The 9,012-nt window shown below is 42.2% G+C and overlaps 1 protein-coding gene across 1 annotated transcript in view; it reads left to right on the forward strand.

Moving 5' to 3' along the window:
- UBE2V1 (ubiquitin conjugating enzyme E2 V1) overlaps positions 1–9,012 on the forward strand; it is a 19,749-nt gene that overhangs the window by 318 nt on the left and 10,419 nt on the right. Inside the window, exons 1-2 of the mRNA XM_035900901.1 lie at positions 1–3,146; positions 3,459–3,903. The exon at positions 1–3,146 is cut by the window's left edge and continues 318 nt beyond it. The gene's annotated coding sequence lies outside the window, so the exon portion shown is untranslated. The remainder of the gene's footprint in view (positions 3,147–3,458; positions 3,904–9,012) is intronic.

Here is a 9,012-nt window from a genome sequence, read left to right on the forward strand (position 1 = left end):
CCTGCTGACAATGAATTTTGACAGATTGAATAAATTAGTTTCACTTCTGTTTAGCCAGTTTCATTTTCCTGTTTTCGTAAGTCCATATAGGGTTTCAAATGTGCCACTGTAATATTTGTTTTCAAATTGCTTTCTTTGAAGTTTAAATAAGAGATCAGCAGAAGACTGCTCTTGAAGAAACAACAAAAATACTCTGGAATTCTTTTTTTATGGATAGGTCTCTATCAATGACCACTTTCAACTTTTAAGAATAACCATCACAAGGCAGATAACTCATAGTAATCAAGTTTTGTATAAACACTTTTAAAATGTGGTGGATGCTGTCCTGAGAAGTATGTTTTACAGATATACTTTTGAACATACGTGATTGTGAGGTGTTGGAACAATTGATTAAGATACACAAAAAATGTAGTGGAGCCTTCTTCCCCCTCTTATGTCATGTTATTCTGGCTACCATGCTTTCTCAATAATCCTTCCAAGCTGCTGACTTTTCATTTTGTATTTGGCTGGAAGAACAAGGCAAATATTTTTCTTTTTAAGCCAGTGCAGCTTCATGAATTAATTGTCTGGGTGGTCACAGAGGGGTATGTGTGGAAAGGGGCTTGGACTGTGGTAATGAAGTCGAAAGCTAGTCCTACTGCACAGCTTTCCTTTTGCAGCCAGCAGTCTTTGTGATAAGCTGTCGTTCACCGTCATCTGCTAGCCACATTGTGTCTTTTGGATTGCTTCCTGTCATTTTGTGGATTTCGGAAAGCTGTCTCGTTTCTTCAGTGCTGGAAGCGTGAAGCAATACGCAGCCAGGTAGATGTGAGTAGGGGCCTCAGTTTCTTGTGTCTCCAGTGTGGGCATCTGACAAGCACTGCACTTCAGCTAATCCTGAGATCCTGTGTGATTAACTGCTTTGGGAGGAAAAAAAAAAAGAGAGAAAATCAGTGCATGACTTATAAACATGTGTTTGCAGTAACGTTGAACTTCTGCAGTAAACCCTAAATTCAGTATGGGACAACCTTCAGGGACAGACCAGCAGCTTGCATTGATGGGAGCCTTAGAGCTTTGTCTAGCTGTAAATCATAGGCTGCCCTACCAGCAGTAATCTGCGTTTTCTTGTTGCATTAGTAAAGGATGGAGATTGTCCTCTTCTGATAGAGAACAACGTAGTGTCCTGTTACTGACGGCAGTGGTGGCACTGCAATGCAGTTTGTATGGTTCCTTCTTCACACTGCACTGAAGGCACTGCCTAGCACGTACAGATAGAGCCTGGAAGTGACACCTTCTCGTTCTCCACCACTGATTGATTCTCCATGAGGCTTTGGGCAAGTAGCTTAGTAGTATCTTTACTCATATGTAAAACAGATTTTGCTAATTCTTGGTTCATGGAATCTTAATGTATTTGTTTGTAAAACACTTGAATATGTTTGATATCCTAAGTTTATAGTCATTCAGCAGAGGAGCTTAAACAGGGGTTGAGGATGAAAAATACTGAGTCTTTCTTTAAAAGCAGCTACTGACCCAAGGAAGAAACAGTAGCAAATGCCCCTGTATCTTAAAAACATCCTAGGGCTGGTCCTGGGAATTAGACAGGTAAGCCTTATATTTATATCTTAATAAACAGGTAGAAATAATTAACAGGGGAGAAAAAAACCTGTTATCTGGAAGAAATGTTATGATGCGAAGTCCACGTATATAGAGGAGAGTTCGATGTTACTGATAACATGTTTCCCACACACACAATTAATACATGAATAAAAAGATAGGGTTGACTATAATCATTCTATTAAGGCTCTGTAGGGGACCTCCAACACCCAAACTGTAAGTGTGTGCCTGTCCATTCTTTGGACCGAGATGTCATGCAGGAACACTCAGCTGGCTCAGGTACCAGAGGTGATCTGGCCAAGAGATCAGGGGTTCCTCAGAGGCTCACGTACTCCATGCCCCCGCAGGGAAGTTGGGCTGTGTGGAGTCTGTGTTGCAGTTAGAATACAGGAGCTTGCTCCACGTCACTGTCTGGTCAAAATCTGACCTTGTTGGCCTACGGAATCCTGGTCTTCTCACTTTCATCCTGGGAAAAGTTTAATGACCTCATTTAACGCACTCTTCTCTCATAGATCTGTCTAGGGGGTCTGTTGCAGGGCTGTGGTAGACACTGCATTTACCAACAGCATGGAAGAACTGAGTAGTAAAATGATTTGCTCAGATTTAAGTTATCCAAAGTCAGAGGGATGTGAAGAACTCCAGAAGGACAATTCATTAGGTGAACAAGTGGGATAGTACTGGTATATGTGGCTTAATACTGCTAATGGAGAGAAGAGCACAGGTCAGTTTTAGTACAGTATAAGAAGTATATATTTGTAATCGTTGGGGGACCCATAACATCACTGTAAACTCAAAGTTGTGCTTCTGAAAAGCAAATGAGACCTTACAGCACAGATGAAACTGCGTGCTGAAGGATATAAAAGGTGTACCCTGCCTCTGCAAATGGACCGTGATGTCTCCTTTGGAGTGCACTGCATACAATAGTCATTCTTATCTCAAAATAAATATTGCCAGCCACCAAGTACTTTCTAAGTCTGTAAATAAAATACTCAAGGGTAGGGAAAAAGTAATTGAAGAGAGACTGGGAAGATAAATTATGCCTTCTTAAATAAGATGGACTGTCAGAGCACATGAAATAGCAGGTGCTGAAGGAGCTGATCACAGAGCTTCTTTGTGTATTGTAATGGAAGGATGCATAAGGTTAAATAAAAAGGTAGACAGTTCAAAACTCTTATAAGAAGATGCTCAGTTGAATATCTTCATGTAAAACAGTATAAATTACATATTATGTTTGAAAAATGCCATTCTTAAAAGTGATTCATTAGGGTATCAAGTATGTAAGTAGGTATGGATCATAGAAGATACAACACTGACAAACTTTGTAAGGTGTATGAAGGTTGGGATTTTCATATTGTAAGGGTGTTTTTTAACTATTGCAAGTCAAGATGAAGTTGCTCTCTCTCTACCTACTGATTAGCTTGTACACTTTCCTCCCAGGTCTGACCTGGGCCTGGCCCAGAAGCAAAGCCCGGGGCGGCATGTGTCCTGCCTCTGCTGCTCCCCACCTGGGCTTGTCAGCTCTGGTGTTAAACCTGGAGTCCCCTACCGAACTGGTAACTTTGCCTTAGTCTGTTGGTGTGGCATCTTGCTCTTCAAAGCTTATCTTAAAATCAGTGAACCTGCCACGTTTTGTGGGTGGTGTGAATTTAAGAAAACCTAGCAATACTTTGTGGGTAGAAGAGGCAGCTGGAGGGGAGCGCTCAGCTCTCGGTCAGTAACAACCGTTTCTTTTCACAATGCAAAGAGGAAATGGTGGGTTTTTCCCTGGTGAGATTTAGCATAAAGATTTTGTCCAGGATGCTAGTTCAGGGTGACTTATTTTCTAGAGTAATGTCTAGCTGAGCTGGTGATGTTTTGCTTTTCAGCTGCGATACAAGTCACAGAATGAATCTGATTTTAACTCTTCTGCTGCTGGAGAGCTTTATGTGGCTTCAGACCTCAGTGCTACTGCCAGTCTGCCTCAGACAAATGTTTTAAAGCGATCTCTTTCCAAGTAACATTCTTAAAGTATTGAAAGACAGAACCAGCGCTCTAGCTTACACAGAACGGAAAACACTTCAGATGGTTTCAAGTGCTCAGGAAGTTATTTTGGATCTGCAAAATATCTCGGTACCCGTCTGCATTATCAGAGTGGAAATCATCACTATAAAGACGATGCAAGAAATCTAAAGTTCCTGTCTCCTGAAGGCTTTTGTGACAGTTGCTGAAAGCCTTTTATTCACTTTTATATATTCCATCGCTTCAGAAGCTTTATATACCATTGTGACAAGAAATGATTTACTTATTTTTTACAATTGCAGTGCTGCAAGGGTAAGCTATCAAATTTTCAGGAGTTGCAATCTCTGCAAAGAGATGAAAAATATATTGGAAAAGATGTAAATAAGGCTGAATATCAAATACACGAAAACAAGCAACAGAAGGGGCTTTAACATGTTAAGCATCAGAGGTGTTTAAAGCTATTGGATTTCAATTCACTTGAGTTACTGTAAATCAGGAACTAGTACAGAAAGCAGAGTTAAAATTGGCCTGAAAGGCCAGTTTGATAAGTTGCCTGTTACTGGTGAAGATGTCAAGAAACCTTCAGCAAAAAGACAGTTCCTCTTTTTAGAGCCCCTAACGAGTGAAGTGCATTTTCTGTGCGCTTTGCTGAGGTTGTTCTGTGTGGTGTATTTGTGCTTTAATCCAGAATAGAGATGCTTGTAATTTGATTTCACTTTAGAAAGGAGAGAGAAACGTATTCTTCTTCAACCTTTCTGCGAGAGCTGTATATTTTGTTCTACTGACACTGACGGAAAAGATTCAAGAAGAGGATCTCAAAGGCATATTGTCCACCTTGTTTTGCTGTTTTCACTGTGCTGTTTTCAGTTTGATAAGGATTCTGAATTTGGAATTGTTTCCACTGTATAACTGGGCAAAATTAAAAGATTAAGAAATATAGTCTGTCAGAAAGTGTTGGGTTTAGCTTGTTAAAAACGTACTATGTACTTCACGTGAATGTAATATTTAAGATGAGAGAAATCTCAGCCTGATAACATCACTCTTAAAACTATTGTAAGACACATTGAGTTATGTAGCTGTGTATCTTTAGTGGTGCTGTGATACAAAGTGGATCTGAGAGTGCTTTACGGTCCTTAAAAGTCCAAGCTGGCATTTAACTGTCTTCCAGGAATAATTCTGTTCTTTCCTAGTGTGGAACTTTCCTTAGTGAGATTCTGACCAGACAATGGTCAAACTCTTTTTATCCTCATTTCAGCTTGCTGTCTCTCAGTCTTGCAACCCAACACTTAGAAAACAACTGGGTTGTGAGGTGCTGTGGTGGCAAAGGCTCTTCAGTACCAGTCCTCCTGGCAGCACTGGTATTTGGGTGAAATTTTTGACAAGGAAAACAGAAGGTCCTGATCCTGTTTGAAGGCTGAAGAGGATGCCACCCAAAACCTAGCAGCTTCTTAACTGCGGCTTGAAACTTTGTAAAAGTACACATCCTGACTTTCTGGAAAACTCTGTGGTTTAGTTTTGTTCTCTAGTTTGCCATAAAAATATTTCCTGAACTTTTTGTAACTGGTGAACTAGTGTGTGGGGTTGGTGCTTCACAAATGCACATTTATTAAGAGGTGAACTTTTAGAAAGACTGTACAAACCCGCATCATTGGACATCTTACCTTGTCAGTACGGTTATAATTGAGCTTTCATGGGTTTGCTGTTGCGATTAATAACAAATTATCTCCTTTTGCTCTGAAATGTTTTTCCAGTTCCATTTCTGGGAGTATTTCTGTGCGGTCAGGCAAGCTGCAAGTGAAGCAATTATCTAGATATTACTGTATTTTTGTATCAAATGAAGCTGCTATTTGAGAGTCGTCTTGAACCATAGTGAAGGCTAAATTAAAATGCATAACTGAAAGTACTTTCAACAACCTGATTACTTTTTAATTGCCTCGTACTTTATTTAGGCTTTCTTGTGTTAAATGAAGGACTCTTAGAAAAACAGGTTTGTTTGGTTACTGCCTTGAAAGTCTCCATTGCTACACCGAAAAGATGATGCAAGGTATTTATTGGGGGGTGGGAGGATGACATGCAGTTGACTCATGATTGTGTCAGCTGGCGCAGGACGTCTCCTACCTCTGAATCTGCCATGGTTTAGCCATGGAAGTTCCTTGGCAAATACTATATACACCTAGAACAGATCAGATCACTTTCTAGGAATCTCGGTGGACAGCAAACATGATGATGATACAAGTGTGGTTTCTGAGGTTCAGGTCCCAGCAGGATGTGGTAGCTGACCAGGACCGCTCCAGGCCATTGCAAATGAAGAGATGGGGTTGACTTAAAGGCTTCATGCATCTTTCCAGGCTGACCAGAAGGGTGAATCTGGTCTTTTATTCTGCCTTACTTAAGGACAGGTTATTTAGAAAAGATTTAAAGCATTTATGATCATATGGCCACATTCTTTTATATGTATACATGTGTTTTTCTTCCTGTTGAATCTCCTGAGAACGTGTCAGGGAGGGAGCCGAATTACTGTCTTTGATGTGACTCTGAACTTGCCTTCTGTTGTGGCTGAGCTGCTGGTCTTCCATGTTACACCTCTGAGCTTTAGTTTAGGGATAAAACATTTTTAGAAGGCAACAATGCTGTTGGACAGGGTGGTTTGTTGTCAAGTGAGCAATCATCTCCCATGATTGTTTTATTTTCTGTGAAGTGCATAAAAACTCAAATAAATGTACTTCCCTTCTCACGCCTCCCTTTGCCACTGATGCTCCTGTAGTGCTCACAAGTAAGCTGTTGCTGTGGAATTAATAATCCTTTATGTTAACTTTTGCTGTGTGATAGGAGCCCGTGCACGATATGACTAGCTAGCTCTCTGTAGACCTCAGACTCATCAGAGAACTGTAAATTCCTGTGTGACTCTCTTATGGCTCTGATTCATGCTGAATCAGAGCAGCTGTATCTGGGGAGAGCTTGGAAATAAAGTTGCCTTCTCTTCCTGTAAGGCTGTAAAGCCAAGCCTAGCTCTGGTTAGCAAATGTCAGAATTAAGGCTGCCTTTCAGCCTTGGTTGTGGCCTCCTCAAATATATACGTGATGTAATTTTTAATTACATGATCACTTAATTTTCTTCGCGCAGGATTCCTGCCTCGCTCGGTGAAGAGGGTGCGTGATGCTCAGAGGAAGGGTAGACAGGCAATATTTTTGGTTTCTTTCTTCGGTGTGTGGCCTGTGTCTGCTCACCGTAAAGCTGATTCCTCCTAGGTTATTTGTTTTGGTCTTAGTAAATATTAGTAAATTATCTTTGCACCAGTAATAAATATTAAGTGGTATTATCAAGTACTGAATACGGAGAATGAGGTGATGCTTGGTAAGCATCGTGATGTTGTGGTCCAGAAGAGAGAGTATTTTCTGGCAACGCGACACATTCGAGGCAGGTCTTCCGCTGGCTTCAGCTTATCGCTTCTGTGAGCGGGGAGAGGCTCAGGTTGGGTTTCTAATAATAGCCAGGGACGGCTTCCTTTGCGGCATCACCTGCGTTATCGAAGAGCTGCTGTGTCAGACCGAAGGGTGGAGTTCCAGAAGGACCTTTTGTTTGTCCTTCTTCCCTGACTGTTTCTTTCCTGGGGCACCAGCAGACAGGGCTGAAGTCCAAACAGCAGCTTTGGGTATCGCACAGCCGTGAGTCATTCCCCATCAACAGCTCTCCCGTGCGTCCGCTGCAGCAAAAATAGTGAAATAGGTAGTGTGTGTGTAAGTATAGGTGGCACCTTGTCCTTCAACTCGTACTCCATCTGCTTCTCTCATCCCCCAGCCCTCTTATGCTCCCCGTTGGAGCTAGACTGCTCTCTTCTCTGCCTCCCCTAACCAGCATGGAGAGCATTGGGAATGTAATTAAAACCACGGTGGTTAATCTGTCATGATTCAGGTATGAAATGCATACTTCAACCTTCATGCCCCAGGTACGCAAGATACATACTTCATACTTTTAAGACCTACGGGGAGGGAAAACACTGGAGTTTTTCATGCAGGGGAAGTGACAGTGGTCCCCAAGAGGTCCTGTTACCACTGAGGGCTTGGGGCTCGGTTAATCTTACGGCGATGGCTTCACCAGCCCCAACTGACTCATTTTCTTTCGCAGCCAAAGATTTGTATTACTCAGCAGCCATGGTAACAGCACTGTCTTGCTGGGAGCTGAAGATGTAGATTTGGCATGGAGTTGTATTTGAGTCGTGCTCGGCAGCCCCCATATGTGTGGTTTGGTATAGCCAGTGCAGGTCTGGCGCCTTCTGATGCCACTTTTCTGATTCTGGGTCTCTCTTCATACTGTTGCTACAGCTGTGTTACTGAATCATATTGCCCCAGAATATTCTTGAACATTATGTTAGATGTGTATCAAACTGGCCAACAAACTTAATTCCTTTAGTAATTTGCTTTTTTGGTTTCTTTTATGATTGCTTTGTAGTGAATGAAATTTGGGCAACTCTGATTCTGCAGCAAAATCACCACTGACTTGTAGTATCTTTGTGTCATTAATATATTTTAAAAGGATTTTAAAGCTACCAGAGTTACTAGAGTTTAAGCACTGCTACATTTTACAAGGCCTTAGATCCTCTGTATTTTCCACATTGCCAAGCAGCTACAGAGATGATTTTCAAAGCCCTTAGTCCCTTTCTGATGTCCTCAGAGTTCAGTGCCCCAGCCATGCTGGAAGCACTGGCTTCTGACCGAGAAGTTTGCTGTGTTCATTTTACACACTGAAAGGCTGATTTCCCATTCTCTTTCTGCCGTACTAAGTGACAGTGAAGAAGGGGATTAATTCTGATTTTCTGTTGTTACATGCTGGTGGATAGATGGCTTCATACTGTTGGGGTGTGGGGGGGAACTCCAAACCCCAAATCCAACCTTTATGTACGTCAGGTGAAAATAACTTTATTAAATACATTCTGGCAATAACTTTGTTGCTGTTGGAGAGAGAAATGCTTCATACAGGTACCTGGAAGGATGTGGTGGGTTGACCCTGGCTGGATGTCAGGTGCCACCAAGCCACTCTGTCACTGCCCTTCTCAGCTGGACAGAGGAGAGAAAATATAACGAAAGGCTCGTGAGTTGAGATAAGGACGGGGGAGATCACTCACCAGTTACCGTCATGGGCAAAACAGACTTGACTTGGGGAAAAGAATTAATTTAATTTATTACCAGTCAAATTGGAGTAGGATAATGAGAAATAGAACCAAATCTTACAAACACCTTCCTCCACCCCTCCCTTCTTCCCAGGCTCAACTTCACTCCCAGTTTTCTCTCTCTTCTCTCCCCCCAGAGGCGCAGGGGGACGGGGAATGGGGTTGGGGTCAGTTCATCACTCACTGTCCCTGCCGCTCCTTCCTCCCCAGGGGAGGACTCCTCACACTCCTCCCTGCTCCAGCCTGGGGTCCCT

Source organism: Egretta garzetta, unplaced genomic scaffold (genome assembly GCF_000687185.1).
Source record: "Egretta garzetta isolate BGI_Z169 unplaced genomic scaffold, ASM68718v1 scaffold188, whole genome shotgun sequence".
In the NCBI taxonomy this organism is placed as follows: domain Eukaryota; kingdom Metazoa; phylum Chordata; class Aves; order Pelecaniformes; family Ardeidae; genus Egretta; species Egretta garzetta.